Source organism: Phyllopteryx taeniolatus, chromosome 2, assembly GCF_024500385.1.
Source record: "Phyllopteryx taeniolatus isolate TA_2022b chromosome 2, UOR_Ptae_1.2, whole genome shotgun sequence".
Lineage (NCBI taxonomy): Eukaryota > Metazoa > Chordata > Actinopteri > Syngnathiformes > Syngnathidae > Phyllopteryx > Phyllopteryx taeniolatus.
Window position 1 is genome coordinate 8,293,281 of NC_084503.1, and position 7,263 is coordinate 8,300,543.

Genomic DNA, 7,263 nt, shown 5'->3' on the forward strand with positions numbered 1-7,263 from the left:
GCAAGAGAGAGAGAGAGAGAGACAGACAGACAGAGACCTAGAGACGGAGACAAAGAAAGAGACAGAGAGAGAACTATGTCCTGGGGCACGTTTACTGGATTTGGCAGTTGGTGGCAACATCGAGCTCTGTAGCTCATCACTCCTCCACAACAAAAGGCAACACACTTTATGGCAGATGGATCCAAGCCCTTACTACCACCCCCTCTGTCCCCCACCCCCATCTGCCTTCTTATCTACCCACAAATCCAACCACCCCCCCTTCACAACTGTATCCCTAACAAAGACCACCATATTACTATGTCAGACCCAGTTGCCAAGAGACCAGCTTCTACCCAAATGATTTCCTGCTAATTAAAAGTGACACCAACAATGCCATTGAACACTCACCCCACCCCAGCCACCCAAAATGTGAGTTGGGGGATGTAGTGACCCTCATGCACTGATCAATTAAGAGTTTTCTCCTCACTTCAGGACCCAGTGTGTGCTCTCCCATGGTGGTGGTAATGTTGTCTGGCAGTGGCAGACAGTGCATGGACAGCTATAAAAGTGAAGCATTCTAATCACCTCAGTGTGGAATAATCTGTCATAGACATCCCGAGCCTCTAATGGGCCAGAGCGACTGTCTGGGTAAAGTGTCTGTGTTATCGCAACAGCTGAGTTTTCTTAGGGCACCAGGGAGGTCCACTTATGGTTTATATACAGTAATAGCACCCATACTGAGTTTTCCCACCCATTATTTGGCCTCGAGGTTGGGCGAAGGTCAGAGACTTGCAAACGACGGACAACTATACTCGACAAAAGCACTATCATGTCAAAGCCAAACGCTAAGTAGAGCTGAGTAATACAAAAATGCTAAACAGGGTCCGGCATTGAGACTTTTTGAGTGGGGCCCCGATAAGGCCACCAAGAGCCAAGTTATGGTGGCCCAGTCCGAATCTGTACTGGCCCTGTATATTCATGATAAAATACGTTAAGTTTCGTAATTAGCCCCTTTAAGAAATTATTAATACAATTACATTCATGGCGATGACTCTGTCCGAACCTTACTAAAATCAAGGCATTGCATTTGCACCAATTAATAATGCTTTAAAATTAGTAAAATATTTACTTCGCACTGACATTCCAACAATGCTTTATCTTGATGTTGTGCACACTATGTATAATTAGGGGTGCGCCAATCAGTGTTTTATGCTGCCGATTCTGGTACCGATAAGCCATGAGTGAGATCTGACGATATCAATCATATCGACTAGCTGTAAAAGTTACAATTTATTTATGGCAAGTGCTATTGGCTGTATGATCTGACATTTTGGGATCAGGCAGGCTTAAATGCAAGTGGTGACGAGGGCTGATTGGTGACAGGTGGGCGGCTTGAGGAAAGAGGCTGGAAAGAGAGGGGGGGGGGGGGGGGGGGAGAGAGAGAGCGAGAGCGTGCAAAGCGCCACCCAGGTTCCAACAATGGTACTGCAGGGCAGTTCATGACACATTCTATTCTATTCTGTTGTATTTGATCAAAATGATCTTAAGACAGCAATATTTAAACAGCAAACACAGTACGTCCAGTTAATGCTCTTATTTTGAAACTCAAAATTGCACTTCTTGTTAGTGGCGGACTCCAACTTGACAAAGGCCCGACATCTTCACCTTTCACATGAACGTCTCATCCATCCATCCATTTTCTGCACCGCTTTATCCTCGCAAGGGTCACGCGTGCTGGAGCCTATCCCAGCTAACTTCGGGTGAGAGGCGGGGTACACCCTGAACTGGTTGCCAGCCAATCACAGGGCACATAGAAACAAACAACCATTCGCACTCACAGTCACACCTACGGACAATTTAGAGTTGTCAATTAACCTGCTATGCATGTTTTTGGGATGCGGGAGGAAACCGGAGTGCCTGGAGAAAACCCACGCAGGCACGGGGAGAACATGCAAACACCACACTGACGGGGCCGGGATTTGAACACCGGTCCTCAGAACTGTGAGACAGATGTGCTAACCAGTCGCCCACCATGCCGCCACATGAACGTCACATATGCGTAAATCACGTAAGACTCCTCAAACTACATTAGATGCAGACAAAATGAATACATTTAAAGCACTTAAATGATAAAGATGACCATTAATAACCATTCACGGCCATGCACAGTCTCATTGCAGACAGGAGATCAGATCAGCAGAGAAGACAGTTTTGAGGAAGTGACGGATTTGACTTGTCCCAGCGGCCTGAAAAGGGTATGTACAAAAAGGCATTGTACGGACTTCTAGTGGTGTTTTTTGCATCCACAAGAGTGATAAACTACTTCACCTCAAATCTCCTGCTCCAGCTGTAATTTCCTTGATTTTCCCCCATCTATGAAATCGTGAATTGGGGGGACTCAAGTCAAATGACTTGACTCGAGTCGACTGGAGTTGCCAGTTCTATGACTTGCGACTTGATTGCCAAAACCTTCAAAATAAACCCGACTTGATTTTAGACTTGCTAGCCAAGAGACTTGACTTGACCTACATGAATTGACAAGTCATGTTGTTTAGGGTTGTAAATCTGCACTTTGAGAAAGTTTGACTTCTTTTGTTTTTTTCTTTAAGTAAGAAACTTTTTTTTTGTGGGGTGTGGGGGGTCATGGCAACGCAGTCTGCGTTGTTGCGCATTTAGCAGTGTGATGTAGACACCTGCATGAACAATGATGGAAGGAGCTCCAAAGATAATCCAATTTGGATTCAAGGATTAGCTAGCTGGTCAAACATTAAGTTTCATAGACTGTTTTGGGATGATTACAAATTAAAATGACGTGATTGTGAACGTTTTAGTACAGCTAAGTAGCATAACTCGGGTTAAGATGGTTTGTGATCATTGTCCGAACCTACGGTTTCGGTTCGTATGCACGCCAAAGTCTCTTTTTTTTTTCTTCTCTCGCTCATGCGCTCTACAGCAGAAAGTAGCACCTAAAATATAATGGCCACCACAGAATGCAGAAGAAGTGAAGCGACGTTGCCAGCGTTTGCATTACGATCACGGCGATACAAATTTTGACAAAAGTGTGTTCCACTATTAGTACGTACAGTACAAATTTTGAGTAGCTCCATGTGAAGTTAATTTTCATACTACTGAATATGTTTGTTGAAGTTTCACCATTAGGGCTGTGTGATAAAGCTGCCAGCACTAGCCATGCATCCATCCATTTTCCGCCAGTGTGCTGGAGCCCATCCCAGGAGACAAATTCCTTGTGTGTTTTGGACATACTTGGCAAATAAAGATGATTCTGATTCTGAATACACCACCTAAATGTCCCGAACCCCCCACTAAAATTGATCTGGTACCACCACTAGAAAATGTGCCATTGTTTTTGTTTTGATTTCCTCCAGCAGCATTTGTTTTGGGAAATCTTGGAAGTATATTCGCTGTTGACGTAAGTACAGAGCGAATTCAAAAGTCTAACTTCAACTCCTAGGGAGTTAAATAAACAACTTTGAAAGTGTCTATATGGGTCCACTCTCGATCGAGTTAAAATTACACTTTTGAAAGTGTTAAACCAGAGGTATCAAACTCATTTTTGCGACGGGCCACATCGTAGTTATGGTTTCACTTGGAGGGCCGTAATGGCTGTGAACCCATATGAATGTATGATCGCCTCATATTATTTTATATATATATATATACAAATTCATTAATAACATCTTTTGAAATCACAAATCTGTAAAAACTGTTCAACTACAATATTATTCAATTCATTATAAAAGGGGGATTGGTAACAAAAAATGCTTACAATAGCTCAATATTTACAATTTACAATTTTGGTATTTCAGCAAGAAACACGAAGTCGATGCACGATTTGCTCTCGCAGCCCAAATGACGGCCATAAAATGATGTGGCAGGCCGTATCTGGCCCTCAGGCCACTGGTTTGTTAAACAGTTAACACTGTGGCAGAGTTGGAACAACACTGAATAATTGAAATTCAACACACGTCAGTGTTGAATTTACTTGACACCTGTCTCGTGTTAAAAGTTAACACAATCAGTGTTTTTTGTTAACGCTAAAAAGGTTTCAACTATATTAACACTATGAATAAAATAACTCACCATGAGAATGTTTTATAGTTGATTATATTTTGAAAATACTACTGCGAGTCCATTACTAATCCCCAATTTCTCTCCCAAAAGCAATACATCCCACTTGAATTTACAAAGAAAACCACATTTGCAGTTTGATTCAAAACAAGCACAACAACACTGTCTTCCCGAGTCACACAATGTGACAGTGTGGCACAATGTATGCTTTTTCACACCTCTCACTTGAAAACTGTTTGTCATAGGGTCTGTAATAAATAAAGAAATCTCTGATAAAAAAATAAATTAAAAAAAAAAAACAGAAAACGAATCTGCCCTCTCATTGACACAACATTGAAATGATCGTCAAAATAAAGTGTCCACTCTGCAAGTAAAAAAATAAAGCTTGCTCATCATGTATAAGGATGTTGGTGACCTTTCTGAAAATAGGAAGGTCCATATTTGTTCCAAGAAACAAACATATCAATCTGTATGTATATTCTGTCCCATAGTTCTTCACCCAATTAGTGGTTGACACTTCACAGTGTGTAGGAACAAAACTTACACCCTCACCTCTCTCCAAGCTATCAATTATTTCTTTTTTCACTGGACCAAACTCAAATCTGTAAATCTAAATTCTCCCAGTGGTAAACTAGCTGTCTCTGCTGTTGTTTCACTAATGCTTTTGTGATATTTTTGAACGTTTTTCACTGATCTTTTTAAAATAATCATAATAATGCTTGGCCTCAAACCTCATGCACCATACATGAATGAGTTGACATACTGTATTATTCCAATACAACGTGGGTAATGCATCTTGAAATTATGTTTTGCATACAATCTTTTCTGTGAAAACATCATCAAAAGCTGCCAAGGATGTCTGTGCCTTAAAAGGGATGGCCTTGAGCTCAATCATGACATATTATCTTTGGAGTTTCTTTTGACCAAAGCACAGGAGGGAGGGCCGCCATGGTTCCACACCAGCAAGGGAACTTTCAACACTGGCTCAAAATGTAAAGAAGAAGAATGAAATGTAGCGCAGCTACATTCAAATGAATGATCAAGCCAATAAAAAAATGCTTCAACACAAGAAGTACACGACTACTACTTGAATACCTGAAAATATCTCACAGCATTGTTTACAGCTTCACATGAGCTGATTTCAGCACTCGTCTTGTGGCCCTTGGAGGTAGCGGGAAGCAAGTGGAATTTTTGTCAGGTCACTGTCCTAGCCTAGGGAAAAAAGAAGAGAAATACAAGACACATTCACATCATAAATAATGGAGACGTTTTGAAGAGAAGCATGAGCCAAATTATCAAGACCCACCTGAACCGTGCTGCTCAGACAAGAGGTCTTCAATATGCTCTTTAGAAGTCATTGTTTTGCAGGCTGCCCAGATCCTTGGTTTGAAAAAAGTAGGCCAATTTGCTAAAGAAAAATCTGCCTGACACTTCCTCTCCAAACATCATCATGAAGTCTCGGTCAATCTATAGAAGAACACAGGTTTATACTTATGCAACTTAGAAAGTGTATACATTGGGTAACAATTCACACAGTTATGTCGACGAATCGTGGGAAGACATCAAAGACCGTTGAAGAGCACTTGAACCGGTGTTTGGTGGTAATGAAATATAGCCCTCATCAACAACTTTTATTTGTTTTCTTTTTTATACTTCTAACAAAGCTTTCAACTTCGTCTGGAGTACTGAGCCGCTTTCACGCACTGCACCGTTCACGAAAGTACATCATTCTGTAACTTGTGTGGCGTACATTACCAATTAATGGGTACGGTTAAGCTAATGCTTTTTTCGTACTGTTGATAAGTGATATTCCTGCCACTTGGCAGCTGCTGAAAGCAACAAAAAAGTTACTTGCAATCTAACTTAGTTACTTTTGAACTCAAGTAACCAGTAGAGCCTGCAATTGGCTGGTGACCAGTTCAGGTTGTACCCCTCCTCTCGCCCGAAGATAGCTGGGATAGGCTCGAGCACGCCCGCGACCCGAGTGAGGATAGCCGGTGCAGAAGATAGATGGATGCATGGACATGGCAGCTTTCATCCGATTGACTTCAAACTTGGCGGGTAACATCTCTAGACGTGGGATATTAAAAGTTGTTAAAAGCTTTTCATTTCGCCATACTATATGATGCAGGCGGGCTATCAATTTTTATTTTTTTTTATTTCCTTCGGGCGGCATGGTGGGCGACTGGTTATCACGTCAGTTCCGGCCCCGCCTGTGTGGAGTTTGCATGTTCTCCCCGTGCCTGCGTGGGTTTTCGCCAGGCACTCCGGTTTCCTCCCACATCCCAAAAACATGCATGCCAGGTTGATTGAAGACTCTAAATTGCCCGTAGGTGTGAATGTGAGTGTGCATTGTTGTTTGTTTATATGTGCCCTGCGATTGGTTGGCGACCAGTTCAGGGTGTACCCCGCCTCTTGCCAAAAGATAGCTGGGATAGGCTCCAGCACGCCCGCGACCCTCGTGAGGATCAAGAAAATGGATATATGGATGGATGGATAGATGGAAATTTCCTTCGCCACAAAATGGGAAATACTTAACATGTTCCTTAAAAATCCCAAATTTCACATTTCATTAAAATCACGCCCTGAAGACATCTGTATGACAATATTTTGCTATATATATATATATAGCGCCACCTTGCGGCGACAACAAATGTCTTCCCTCACATTTTATATGTACTGCGCCGAGCATGTTGAGCAGATCCACCTAAAATTTTGTCAGTTAAGTCTCAGGACGTTTTGGCAGAAGGCGTGGACGTGGCAAATTTGGATGATTCACCATGGCATCAAAAGTTGTTTAACTTGACTCCAGATGGTCATCTCAAAGAGACAAATAAACTCAAAAACGCTTTTCTGCCCTCAGCTGGCGAGTTTGGCTATTACACCTAGTGTAAAAACCAGTTCAGCAAGTGCTGGTGATCATTCATTCATTCCTTTTCCGTACCACTTATCCTCACTAGGGTCACGGGCGTGATGGAGCCTATGCCAGCTATCTTTGGGCGAGAGGCGGGGTACACCCTGAACTGGTCGCCAGCCAGTCGCAGGGTACATATACTGTAAACAAACAACCATTCGCACTCACATTCACACCTATGGGCAATTTAGAGTCTCCAATTAACCTACCATGCATGTTTTGGGGATGTGGGAGGAAACCGGAGTACATGGGGGAAAAAAACACACAGGCACGGGGAGAAC

General features: G+C 42.4%; 1 long non-coding RNA gene across 2 annotated transcripts in view; it reads right to left on the minus strand.

Moving 5' to 3' along the window:
• The window catches only part of LOC133470298 (uncharacterized), a 101,094-nt gene that overhangs the window by 3,156 nt on the left and 90,675 nt on the right, over positions 1-7,263 (minus strand). Inside the window, exons 2-4 of one of the 2 annotated variants that reach the window (XR_009785953.1) lie at positions 5,375-5,535; positions 5,164-5,280; positions 4,027-5,048 (exon numbers count right to left, since the gene is read on the minus strand). This is a non-coding gene — a long non-coding RNA (uncharacterized LOC133470298). Of the gene's footprint in view, positions 1-4,026; positions 5,049-5,163; positions 5,281-5,374; positions 5,536-7,263 lie in introns of those variants that run through there. The other variant, XR_009785951.1, reaches the window with a different exon arrangement.